The sequence below is a fragment of the Megalobrama amblycephala genome, linkage group LG18 (genome assembly GCF_018812025.1).
Source record: "Megalobrama amblycephala isolate DHTTF-2021 linkage group LG18, ASM1881202v1, whole genome shotgun sequence".
Taxonomy (NCBI): domain Eukaryota; kingdom Metazoa; phylum Chordata; class Actinopteri; order Cypriniformes; family Xenocyprididae; genus Megalobrama; species Megalobrama amblycephala.
In genome coordinates, this window is record NC_063061.1 from 18,197,603 (window position 1) to 18,212,238 (window position 14,636).

The following is a 14,636-nucleotide window of genomic DNA, read 5'->3' on the forward strand; positions in this document are numbered from 1 at the left end:
TCTCTAACACATACTAACATTCTCACCGCAGCATGAACGCTAGGGGGACATCCGGAAGTTTGTTTTCTCAGTGAAGGATGAGAGGGATATGAAGGTCTGTGATGTGAGTCACTAAAATGTCTATATAGACACAAAACGCACATGCACAACACTACATGAAGAGACACCCTTAACAAGTACATTCTGTATGTGAATCTTTAAACACAATCAATTCCAAGAGATCAAACTGAAAGCACAATGTAACTGAGGTAATATAGACATTTTTCTAGACACCTAGTAAATTTATTTAATCAATTTTATGCTTTTGTTTCATCATGAGGATGCCTTTTTTTGGCCAGTGTTTCAAATTCCTCCTCGCCTAGTAAATATGCATTCTAAAACAATATATATGTGTGTGTATATATATATATATATATATATATATATATATATATATATATATATATATATATATATATATATATATATATATATACATATATATATATATATATATATATATATATATATATTTCTGGACCTTGAAAGTGGTATTTGTGTTGGATCTCTATAGAGGGACAGAAAGCTCTCAGATTTCATTAAAAATATCTCAAATTGTGTTCTGGAGATGAACGAAGGTCTTACGGATGTGGAAAGACATGAGGGTGAGTAATTAATGACAATTTTAATTTTTGGGTGAACTAACCCTTTAAGCAGCACAACTGTTTTTGACATAAATAACAATATGAAATGTTTCTTGAGCAGTAAATCCGCATATTACAATGACTTCTTGAAGGATCATGTGACACTGAAGACTGGAGTAATAATGCCATCACAGGAATAAATTACATTTTTAAAATATGTTAAAAAAAAATTGTGATTTTGACTATATTTTTGATCAAATTAATAAGAGACTTTTTAAAAAACATTCAAATCCCAAATGTTTCAACAGTAGTACATATTGAATTTTTATTCATTTATCTTGAGATGCCACATAATTTATTAACACTTAAACAGGTTGTTTGTCTAATAGAATGTTTAAAATCTACCGTACAACTGTATGTAATCAACAGTTGTTGTCCAAAGCAGGATCATGTTTATTTGACACAGCTGAAGTTCACTAGCAGCAGACAAAGTCCGACTTAGACTATCAGGGGGTTGCCAGACGTTCAGTATACAACCCCCACCACCAAGTGCTAGAGGCCTACACATTCGCTCAACACAAACACAAACTGGCCTGCCAGAGCCAAAACACACATATAAACAAGCTGTATACGCTTAATAGAAAAAACAGGAAAAACGTTCCCAACAAGAAGCTGTTTATCCTGGGAGAATTTATCCTAAATTTCAACAGGTCTGCACAGCACACTTATAAAATATGGAGCGTGTTTTTCCTCTGGTGAAGAAAAGTAAAAAAAATATAAATGACATCTGTTGAATTTCTCTTCAACAGAGTCTGGTTGAAGGAGGAAGGTATATTATCTCTCAGTCAATCAAAACAAGCAACAATAACACACATAATTAGGAGATTACCATCATCCCAAATCCAACAACTGCACGCAACTCAGACTTAGTCTGCAAAATAGTCTTCACACGGATATGAATTCTTTCTTTTCAGATAACTGAATGCAGCTGCATTAAGGCCAGTCATCGCTGATGCTTGTTTATCAGACGTCCCAGAATGAATCAGAGCAGCAGTGCAGAACTGAGAGAGCATGGAGAGTCACTGGAGGTCAAACTACAGCCACTTTTTAACTGTTTTGACTTAAAGGTCCACCCCCCAATATACCAAATTAATTAACCTCAGTTATGTTTGTGATTACAGAAATTGTTTGTTTTTTAATAAATTATGTTGTTAAGGTGAGTTGTTAAGAAATCATCAGTTTACATCTTGATTTTGTACTTTTTAGCATTTTTGTCAAGTTTAATTATTTTTTTAACCAAGGGGCTGTGTACACGACACCATTTTCAACTAAAAACTGAAAGTTCTAATGCGTTTTGGCTGCTCATTTACACGACAACAGAGTTTTGGGAGCCTGAAAATACAAATTTGAAATGAAAATGGGTTTGAAAAAGTGAAAAAGTGCACGTTTTTGTAAATGATACTGTTATCATCTCCGTGTAAACTACAAAAATGTGAATTTGAGAAACCGGTGACGTGATGTGTATGTGTATTACGTGTTCAGTCTATAGGCGCATAGTGTTTCTTTACAAAGTGATGTCTCCAACTACTGGCCTAGCAGCATAATACAGCGGTTTTTAGTTGTTTTCAGGGATCTGTGTGAACGGGATCGTTTTGACAATGTAGTCGTCTGTGCACAAAACTCTTCAAAATGGCAAAGGAAAAACGTTTTCATTTTTAGTACATCGTTGTCGTGTAAATGTACCATTAATTTTAATTTTTTAATCATTTTCCTGCAACCCCTTAGATGTTTGCTGAGACCCCCTGGGTTGCAATCCCTAGCCTTTGTGCTTGCTAAGGCTATACTATTGCTCATACACTGTAAAAAAAAAAAGTTTGAAATTTTAACGGTAAATGACTATACAAATGCTACAGCAAAAACCTCTTAATTGATCAACGCCAAGTTCCTAACGCCAAGTACTATATACAGTGAAAAACATAAATCTAAAGGGACATTTCGTGTCATTTTACAGTACAATACTGTTCAATGTACAGATTTTGGATGTAAATTAAGAGTCATCTTGTACGTTAAATTGAAAAATAAATAAAAGAACGCAAACTGACATTCCCACAATTCTTTGCATGACACTTTACATTTGATAGTATTTCAATTACAAAATTGTGTTTCTTTTCAGTTTTTGTTATCAGTTATGTACAAATGTTACAACTTATTTTTTTGATTAATTTTTATTGCACTAAGGTTGTGTTCACACACACACAGTGCGGTTCATCTGATTAAGTGTGAACTCTGTCATCCGAACCTTGGTGCGCACTAAACAAGCAGACCAAGATGCCTGAAAAGAGGGTCCCGGTACGCTTCCAAACAAACACTAATGCGGTTTGACTGAAATATGAACGCAACATGGACCAAAGACATCTAAACAAACAGGACGTGATGTCACAAGATGCAACCCTAAAAAGGACAGAATGCTCAAGCATACCCATTTTTTCTTGTTATGGGAGCTATGTTGCCCATTACAGTTCAGTGTATGCGTCAGAAACGCTGTCTCCTTGCAGGCGATCTTCATTTGTGTGGATTTCCTGCAGCTGTTTTGACTCCTTTACACATTTTATAAACTCTTCATGAGTTTTCAGCTGGTCAAAATACCATCATATGTATGCACAACAAGTGCATTTAGTCCAGCACACAGCACTGTTTTGGATGTTCGTTAAGTTCTGTTGCAAAATACAATTTTTTTTTTGTATTTATTTTTTTTTTTTTGTATCTTTAGGTTCGGTATTAAAAATGACAATGTGAAAGCTAAGAGAACAGGGCTAAATGTGTTATTTTCTTTTGGTCTAAAAGAACCAAGAAAACCTAACTACAAGTGCGAACACACCCTAAAAATCTAGTTTGAGTTATGACTGGGAATGATGAGGAACCATTACTGTCTTTCCATGGTTTTACATTAAATTAAGCAACATCTAAACTAAATAGTCCGATCGGAAAGTGGTTAGAGATTCTTTTTCCTTTTTTTAATCACTCAAGACCAGTTTCCAGAAAAGCCCGAGGTGAAAACGATGCAAAACAAACCTCACAGCTTGACGTTACAGGAAAATGGCAAGATCTCCCCGTGGCACTGAAAAAAGTGCAACCCTGTTCAAAATCCCAGTCTAGGAAACAAGGCTCCACAGCTCCAAGTTTCTGCCGTGGACCATGCAACCCAAAAGTACAGTTAGGGGAGAAGTTTAAAATGTGAAAAGACGTGGCACACTGCCACACAGATGGGGGATACAACAGAGGGAGAAAATAAATTCTCTGGCTCGCTGGAGGCATTTGGGAGATTTGCAATTAAGATTAGGCCTGACGACGCTAGGACAAGGATCAGGCTGCTTCAGTACACACAATTATGCAAACAGACAGCATGATGTGAGGCATGTGTGACTAAACCGGCGACGAAACCCCATTGAAAGAGCAAGAATGACTGGGAGGAAATGGGATATGTGAATGAGATAATAAAGAATAGTTCAGTAGAGAGACTAGAGTAAATAAAGGCAAACTCTATCTGTCTCTCTGTGTCCTTCTATCAATACAAATTTCCCAATTCGATTCTGATTCACAAGCTCTGATTTGATTCCATTTCCATTTAGAATCATTAAGGTACACTTCATTGTCCAGTTTGCTTACATATGAAAGAAATTCTCTCTCTGCTAATGCTGTAAAATATACAAGGTAGTGTTTCAGAATTCAAATTAATCATTTCTCTATTTATTTTCAAAGGTGCTGTACGTATTTTTGACTGTACTAAAGCACAAAAATACCATAATATGTTTGCAGAGATTTAGGAAACGGTAAGTTCACATACTTGTTTCTCTGAAAAACAATGCTACTACAGCCAGTTATTCTACTTTGAAATGTGCGTTCCATGTTGGAATGTCTGTTTTTGTTTTGGTCTGCATGATTCCGCCCGCTGCCAATTTACCCAATAGTATTTCAACACCCTGGGTTGCCATTTGGCGGAAAACACAGTGTATTGTAACAAAGGAAGCCAGAAAACAAACTAGGTCGGAGATCACAGATTCTACCCAACCCAAAAAGCCTTGGCTTCCATCTAAAAGCTATATGTCCAGAGGCATTCTAAAATGCGGGTAAATCAACTCATCAATTTACAGGCTCGTTACCTTCCATTGTCAATTGCATTCGTTCATGTAGTGTGTCCTCAATCTGGCGACCAGCGTGAGCTTTGAGTCTGACGAGGAGGGGGCAGGAGAAACAACCCTCTCCAATATTTTGAATTTTGACTGCATTACTCATTCCAACCACTAGCTGTCAATATTATATACAGCACCTTTAAAGGGATAGTTCACCCAAAAATCAAAATTACCCCATAATTTATTCACCCTCAAGCCATCCTAAGTGTAAATGACCGTCTTCTTTCAGCCAAACACAATATTAATATTAATAATATCCTGGCTAGTCCAAGCTTTATAATGGGAGTGATTGGAGGATGAGATTTTGAAGCCCAAAAAAGTGCATCCATTGATCATAAAAAATACTCCACGCGGCTCCAGGGGGTTAATAAAGGCCTTCTAAAGCAAACTGATGCATTTGTGTAAGACAAATATCCTTATTTAAAACTTTATAAAGTAAAATAATGAGCTTCTGGCCCAACAGCCATACTACGTCATGTACTACGTCACGGAAGTTAACGCTTTTTAGACGCAAGTCGAATGCATATGGCTGTCGCGCCGGAAGCTCGTTATTTTACTTTAGGATATTTTAATATAACCAGGATATTTTTAATATAACTCTGATTGTGTTTGGTTGAAACAAGAATGTCATATACACCTAGGATGGCTTGAGGGTGAGTAAATTACGGGGTAGTTTTCATTTTTGGGTGAACTTTGCCTTTAAAGAACCAGCTCAAAAGAGTAATTTATTTTGAGAATAGGACTACACTGTTTTTGATTCACTAAAAGAACCGGTTCACGGTTCATGGTTCATAAGAGTCATATGTTCATGAATCTGACTAAAATGTTTCTATCTTATTCAAAACAGACTATGATACGGAATGACATGACAATAAATGAATGATGACAGAATTCAGTAAGCTGTTATGAGAACACTGAATTACTGGCCTGAGAATTGCTCTGTTCTGCCAACTGCAAGTGCTTAACGAGCATTTTAACACTTGTTTAACAAATTAGGAAACAAATTAAAACAGCAACAGCCCTGCCAACTCTTCCGTGCATGCAGACCGAAACAAACAAAACAGCTGAGCCAAGATCTGATGAGTAAAAACAACTCTTAACCACTAAATAAAAGGTCTTCACGGGCATGAAATTCAGGACTGCACTACACGGAGACCACAGCGCTCTTATCATTTCTAAATTGACATCATCTTTGAGATTAAAAGAGAAAAGATAACGCTGATTACTTTTGACAAGAATGAAAAACATAGAATGGCAGTTATCAAATAGTTACAAAAGCACCCTGGTTTTATTTTACTGCAATTGGAGATCTTTAAAATCATCTAGTATTGAGCAAGGAGTTTTAAATGTTCTCCAAATGTATAAAATCTTGTGAGGTGTGAGATGAGAGGGAAAGAAAAAGCGAGAGTCTTCCATATGATCAACAAATCACCTATTTTTTCTGATAATCAGACCTAACATGCCATAATTGCTTCCATATCTCCTCTCTATTTTCAGTGGGTACATGGCCTCACATTTCATTCAAATGAAATTGGGAAATATTGCAGCCAAACAGGGAGGGAGTTTTTACAGTGATGTTGAGAGTATGGCAAAACGCCCTCCCACAAACTACAGACAGATGCTTTTAATAAGCCGAGAGTACAGAACCCATACCGCTATTGCCTTTATTTTGTATTTATTTACCTAGATCCTGATGGAGATATATTCTGACTGCCTATTTCACAAAGCCAAGCAGCTACAGACTCATGTAAATTAAAAGTAATAAGAAAAGTTCCTGCCACATATGTGCTGCACTTAAAGAATTAAAATTATTTCATCCTTTATTCACCCTCATGTCGTTTCAAACCGGTATGACTTACTTTCTTCTGTGGAACATTAAATACTATATTTTGAAGAACGTGGCAACTCTTTGGTTACTATTGATTTCCATTGTATGGACAAAAAAACTAAAAAACAATGAGATGTTTTTCAAAATATGTTCTTTTCTGTTCCACAGAAGAAAGTTTTTGGAACCACATGAGTGTGAGTAATTGATGACAGAGTTTTCATTTTAGGGCGAACTGTCATTTTAAAGGATTAGTTCACTTCAGAATTAACATTTCCTGATAATTTACTCACCCCCACCCCCATGTTTATGTCTTTCTTTCTTCAGTCGAAGAGAAATGAAGGTTTTTGAGGAAAACATTCCAGGATTTTTCAACGAGTTGAAGGTCCAAATTGCAGTTTCAGTTCAGCTTCAAAGGGCTCCACACGATCCCAGGCAAGGAATAAGGGTCTTATCTAGTGAAACGATCAGTCATTTTATTAAAAAAAAATTCTAATTTATATACTTTTTAACCACAAATGCTCGTCTTGCACTACTCTATGATGTGCCATTACGTACTCATGTTGAGTGGGCGAAAAACTTGACTTCAAAATCGAGTTCGACATCGTTGTTTTATGTTTTTTTGTAAAGGCCGTTTGACTTAGTCTTTACACATTCACTTTGTAGACACTGGATCAGTACTTTCACCTACGTCATGCGTGACTTTTCCAACATGATTACGTAATCCGTGGCGCAGTGCAAGACAAGCATTTGTGATTAAAAAGTATATGAATTTTTATTTTTTTAGAAAATTATCAATCGTTTCGCTAGACAAGGCACTTATTCCTCAGCTGGAATTGTGTAGACCCCTTTGAAGCTGCATTGAAACTGCAATTTGGACCTTCAACCCGTTGAACCCCGGCGAAGTCCACTATATGGAGAAAAATCCTAGAATGTTTTCCTCAAAAACCTTAATTTCTTTTGACTTTTGAAAGACAAACATCTTGGATGACATGGGGGTGAGTAAATTATCAGAAAAATTTAATTCTGAAATGAACTAATCCTTCTGAAATAGTAGAGTATCTGCATTATTATTTTGGAGTCGCCTTGACAAAGCAACCCAAGATTCTGGAGATTCAATTGCTAAAATTGGCCAGTCGGTTCTGGAGATAAATATTTATTAATTTTCCAGTGCATCTCTTTTCTCAGCAAAGTAACTTCTAACATGGTCTGAAGTAACACATAAGCACCCAGGGTGCACAGAAAAGGTCTAGATTTTCATGTTACCTCGCTTCATGCCTACTTAAATAAACGTGAAGGTATAGCATATGACTACACTTATCCACAGAGGGGAAAGCTTAACGCAGATCAGACATGAAAAAGTTCACAACCAACACAGAGGCCAACAGATAATCTGTACCCCTCCATCTCACCCACAGCGAAACCCTTACAGCCCTAGACAGCTTTTGGAGGAAGCATTAAAGCTTACAGCCGTCTCAATGGGTAGGCCAATAAAACAAGGGCGGATTACATTCTTGAAGCACGTTTATCCAAGCACTTCGCTCTGTTTCCAGAACAACCTCCCAACCTGGGAGTGGAGACTAGGTGTCCCGATCCATGAGGGGTTGGGATCTACATTGCCCTGAGGTTTGGGGTATACGGTAACGCAGTTATGTGAAACATTCAGATCTTTCCTACTGTAGCTTTTTACGGTCACACTCAGATTTTGGCTTCAAAATAATGTATTTGTCTGTGGCGATAATAACAGAGGTTTTCAGAGCACAAACCAGTATAGCTGCAGGCTTACTTGTGAAACAAAGGCAGATGTAATATTGGACTCAGCTATGAATGTGGTATCTATCAATAGAGACAATGAATGCAAACATCTGTATTCTGGTGATGTGGCTGGGACCCTGACTGTGTCGCAGTATGTAAAGTAGGGCACTTTAAAATGATGATTTTTCTACCTTAACAAGATAATAGGACAAAAAAACAGTAATAATAATTACCACAAGGTCACAAACATTCACAAGAAATCCAGACAAAATGATTGTCAAATGCTTTCAGCTGTTAATCACAGAGATGCATGTTAAACCAAAAAAGGAGGGTTTTGAAACTCATATAGGAGTAAAGAAAACCGATTCCTATATCAAACTTTAAACCACAAGGTGGCAACCATGCCCTGGGGTGTCAATTCACAAGGTAGTCGAAGAAAACGGCATAAACAGAACAGACCGAAACGCATGCAAGCTACAGCGACAATGGAGGCCTACATAGACGAGAGATTGTGTGAAGAGGTTAGAAAGTACCCTCATTTGTACAACTCTTGCATGAAAGAATACAAATATATTTACATGGGTTGTAACTTGTGGAAAAAGATTGCTCAAAACTAGGGCTGCACGATTAATCGGATGATTAGAAAAAAAAACGATTTGGCTTAGTGCGATTATGAAATCGCAAAGCAGCGATTATTTTTTTATGCGCGGGTTATCAATGAACTATGGCTCCAAATGCTAATCCATCTGAAAGCACTGAGAGTTTGAATTGCTTATAATGTGTTTGAAAAAACAACACGTGTCAAAACATCTTTCCAGACATGAGAAGCATTTATTAACATCCTGTCCAACAAAAGACAACATTTAATAAAATGTTTTTACTCCAAACTCACTTCATAACGACAGTTGAGCGTCCTTCTGTGAGATGATGTGGCTTCTTACACAGAATAAGGCAGTCGTGTGTTCATTATCAAAACGTTTCAGTCATGTTTAATCAATCAAAACGTTTTAATCTTCTGTTTATTCAGCTACAGCGATAGTATGGGATTTCCTGGAATGACATGTGTTCTACTTTGGCAGCAGGGCATATTGAGCGCCCTCTGGCTTTCAGATAAAGAAACATTTACTACTGATCACAGAGCCGTACAGCTCTGACAAGCTGCGCATAAAATAATTACAGTTTTTGCCAAATCGCGTGCGATAAAATTGCGATAAATCGTGCAGCCCTACTCAAAACTGTGCATGCATCGAATGGCTGTGTATGCGTACAAGTCAAGTGAAGTATACTTTGCAAGGCTGTGTATTCGACTGTGCATACGCATAAAAAATGTTATACCCAGGGCTTTACAGGTAGCTAGAATGAATTCAAATGTCGTAGGGAAGTGTCTGAGCGGCTAGTTGTTTCAATATCTCATTCATCTCAAGCTCTGAGTGACCAGAGTGTCGTCATTTCAGGTTGAGAGGAAGGCAAAGTCTGAGTGGATTCAGCTTTGACAAGGCCTGAGTCAATTAATTGCTTTGTTGAGCTCATTATGGTCCACAGTTATTAAGTCCTTTTGTGTCTGTAGTTCAAGTGTTTTTTTTTTCTGATGTTTGCAATGAAAGGAAGCCCATTAAAGGCAAAGGAAGGAAAAGCAAATTGCACAGATGGATGACTCAGGTTTACCATTCAGCTCAAGGAAACAGTTCGATTCACCAAAAGTACCCGAGTCTTTAATTGGAGACAAGAAGTGCAACTTAAGTGAGAAAGATAAAAGGTCTATTCACTGTAAAAACCTATAAGAAACGTCTTACTTCCTGGGCACTTCAATTGTATTCTTCAAAGTGAAGTCAATGCATGGTTGGTCCCCAACCAATAATAACAAATAGCATTCAACTAAAGAGAATAATATTATATCACAGTAAATAACATGCTTAAATGTCCATGTTATACTAGCAGCGGGCCTGTAAATTATAGGCGTCCTTAATAACATGTTAAACAAATGCCATCGTCTATACTTGTGAGCCAATAAAAGCTCCCATGAACATCATAAAAACAGGCTAAATTTTCTTTAATAGAATCGACTATTTACCATTTTGGTGTAAACTGGTAATTATAAGATATACATAAATCAAAACTATTAAATATCAGTAGTTTTATATTAAATTCATTACATAATGTCAATTAAAAACATGCCAATGTAAAGGACAACCTAGATTTTTACATTTAACAGATTAAATGTAAAAATAGACAAAAAAGTGTTTGTCTTTACAAAGTTAACCACTTCAACGTACAGGTGACAGGACATTGCTTACTGGCCCACATTAAAAAGAGTCCACTATGATATTCTGGTCCCTAGTTGCAGCTCCTTCAGTGTAAGAATATGAACGTGTTTGTCTGTTACATCATCCTCCAGGTGTAAATCCTACATTTGATTGCTTAAAAAGTAATACTACTTTAACATTAGTTATAATGATGGTTGCCCTACCAAGCACCGCTTAAAAAAAACATCACAGAAGTATCAAGTGTCTAATGAATAATGTTATTGGGATCTACATGTAATGAAGGCCAGCTAGCTGTGTGAGTAAACCTCATTGTGGTTTACCAGTTACCAGAAATGCCGGTTCAAATCCCGCTAGGAGAGGAGTGAGTAGAACCGGAGGGGTTACATACACAAAACTCATCATGGAGTGATGGTTCCTCCAAAGAAAAAATTATATGCAATAACCATGCTGACAAAGTCAGTAAAACAAATGATGAGGTCAGATGAAAAAAACTTTTTAACAGGCTCCTATGTTTACGTTCAGTAATTTGACTTTAATAGTGATGAAAAGGTTATTAGTCAGTTATTGAAATGCCTTGTTTTCAAAAAGTCACCTTAGTCAGTTCAATGGTATTTAACAAATTTGACTGTCTTTTGCTGCAAAAACAGTTATACGACTGACAGACGGCAGTGGTTGCAGTTAAAAAATCACCATTTGTGTTCTACTGAAGAAACAAAGTCACCTACATCTTGGATGCCCTGGGAGTAAGCAGATGAACATCAAATTTTCATTTTTGGGTGAACTATCCCATTAAGAAAGAGCATTGAACTTTCTTCTTCAACATTTGTTTGAATGGTTTGTTTGAGCTGCACCCTCTACTGTACAGCCGTGAATTTGCATTTCATTCAGCCTGTGGCTTATTCATTTCACTTTTTGTGTGAAAGGGCCTTAAAGGGGACATTGAATGCAAAATTCACTTTTACATGGTGTTTGGACATAAATGTGTGTTGGCAGTGTGTCTACACAACCACCCTTTTTTTTTTGAATCCCGACAAATCATAAGCATTTTGTCAGATAAAGTCGTTCACAGATTCTTGGCAAAGTGACGTAAATTTGCACAGGCCCCTCCTACGACTCTTGACGGACACTGCCGTTTTAGCATAGACCCGCCCTGAGTGAGTTGTAAACAGTCCGCCATTGTTTCGACGCCGTGCAGGTGTAGACAAGAATGTCTCCAAAGCAATTGAAGTGTTTTGTTATTGGATATAAATTGAACATAGCAGTTTTCCTTTTCTCTTGACATCTGAGCCGCTCAAGACGCAGTGGATTAATTTTGTTTTTGAAGGGAATGCGCCCTGGATCTACCTATATTGCGTTCATGTCTGCGCTAAAAATTTTATGTTTTGCTAAAAAGTTCCTGAAGGATGGATCAGTACCACCAGAAGACGTGAGTAACATTATAGGTTTTTTAACAAATCGCCTTTCCTAATAATGTGCTAGTTCCATGAAGAATGTGGCTAAAGTTCACACCGCACAGATAAATGGCAACAAACACGTCTGTTGGAGGACGCAGCCTCCGAAATGAAATCCAGCTAGTGTGATACCCCTGTCGGTGTCTATTGCCATTGGTCGGAGTTTGTTTTCACCCGAATGAACCTGTTGAATTGCGTTTGTTGGGTTGGGGAATGTCTGAGCAGTGTGGTATGATTTTTCAACAAACAACAACAAACCCTGACGTAATCTGGCCACGAACCGTTGCCATGATGATGAGGCAAGTCCCTTGCAAAGACTGCTTTTATTTTAATCGTTTTTGAGCATTTATAACTGCAATACCTGCCAAATAGTGTTTACAGCCCGCCCACAGAAGATGGGGTGGGGTGAACAGTAGCTCATTATCATTTAAAGGGACATCCACTGAAACGGCTTGCTGTGAACAGAGCTGTTTTTGACAAGGTAAAAAGGGTGTTTTTTTTACACGACCATTAAGAAATTTTAAAGGTGCCCTAGAATTAAAAATTGAATTTAACCTTGGCATAGTTGAATAACAAGAGTTCAGTACATGGAAATGACATACAGTGAGTCTCAAACACCATTGTTTCCTCCTTCTTGTGTAAATCTCATTTGTTTAAAAGACCTCAGAAGAACAGGTGAATCTCAACATAACACCGACTGTTATGCAACAGTTGGGATCATTAATATGTATGACCCCAATATTTGCATATGCCAGCCCATGTTCAAGCATTAGACAAGGGCAACCAGTATTAACGGCTGGATCTGTGCACAGCTGAATCATCAGACTAGGTAAGCAAGCAAGAACAATAGCGAAAAATGGCAGATGGAGCGATAATAACTGACATGATCCATGATATCATGATATTTTTAGTGATATTTGTAAATTGTCTTTCTAAATGTTTCGTTAGCATGTTGCTAATGTACTGTTAAATGTGGTTAAAGTTACCATTGTTTCATACTGTATTCACGGAGACAAGAGCCGTCGCTATTTCCATTTTTAAACACTTGCAGTCTGTATAATTCACAAACACAACTTCATTCTTTATAAATCTCTCCAACAGTGTGTAAGGTTAGCTTTAGCCACAAAGCACAGCCTCAAACTCATTCAGAATCAGATGTAAACATCCAAATAAATACTATACTCACATGATCCGACGCATGCATGCAGTATGCATGACGAACATCTTGTAAAGATCCATTTGAGGGTTATATTAGCTGTGTGAACTTTATTGTGCACTGTATTAACTTTTAAATGCACTGTATTATAGTGGGGCAGGGAGTGCACGATTTAAAGGGGCCGCAGCCTGAATCGGTGCATAGTTAATGATGCCCCAAAATAGGTAGTTAAAAAAATTAATTAAAAAAAATCTATGGGGTATTTTGAACTGAAACTTCACAGACACATTCAGGGGACACCTTAGACTTATATTACATCTTGTAAAAACTGGTTCTAGGGCACCTTTAATCAAAGTATGTTATAGACTTTTCATGAAGACCCTAAAGAATCATACTAACTTGTGGAAAATTGGCATCCAATGTCCCCTTTAACATTTGCCAAAAATTAAAAAACAAGGTGCGAAAAGGTAATGCAAAAGCACTGCAATTAGTTACTTTTTTAGGGAATAAAGCAATATTGTAATGCATTACTTTTAAAAGCAACTTTCCCCAACACTAGCCATTGGAACTAAAACAAATTACTTACAGACAATTGCAGATAAGAGATAATGTCCTTTTTTTAAGTTATCAATATTCAATCTTGCAAGATGTCTTTTGACCACAGAAAGACTTTTGATGTCTTTCCTGTTCTTCCTTCTATTCTTAAGGCTTTTGTGCTCTTTGTTATTTCGATATCAGGGATAAAAAAAGACTGGGTTTCATTTCTAGCTAAAATACCTCAGCATGACTATATTAGAAACAAAACTGAATTTCTAATATGCTCTTTGCTCACGGCGAGGTTTTAAGCATGTACAGCAAACATGGTTATATGAATAGATATGAAACCAGTCCTTGGAAAAGAATACAGAGAAAAAAGATAAAACAGCTTTAAAGTTGACTTGAGCTTAATTGAAACTGTAGTGTCCTATGGGACAGGGCAAAAATTTAAATTATACCCACATTTTAGCAACAACATCAGAGGGTATATGGGAGGCCCTCTTTTGGTAGGCACCGGTACCATGAAATCTTCATAGGCTAGTAAATTTCTCCATGCATAATTCCACAATGCCCTGGGAGGGTATGTCTCTTTAACAGTGCTGGAGCAAAGCTGTCATTTTCTCTCAGGCAACAGCCAAATTTCCAAGGACTAAAACATGAGAACAGAGCAACAAATTCATGCAAGGTTAAGTATCCTCTGTCTATCCCCTACTTTGCACCGATAGCTGGCAATGAATTTTAATGTCTCGTAGCTGAGTTTACACAATAAATCTGTGGCATCCACTGGCCACTGTGGACAGAGGAGCGCCACTCTCATCTTTATAACTTCCACATG

The 14,636-nt window shown here is 37.2% G+C and overlaps 1 protein-coding gene across 8 annotated transcripts in view; it reads right to left on the minus strand.

Annotated features, from left to right (window-relative positions):
- LOC125253239 (collagen alpha-1(XXIII) chain) overlaps positions 1-14,636 on the minus strand; it is a 123,550-nt gene that overhangs the window by 106,880 nt on the left and 2,034 nt on the right. The gene's annotated exons all lie outside the window — the stretch shown is intronic.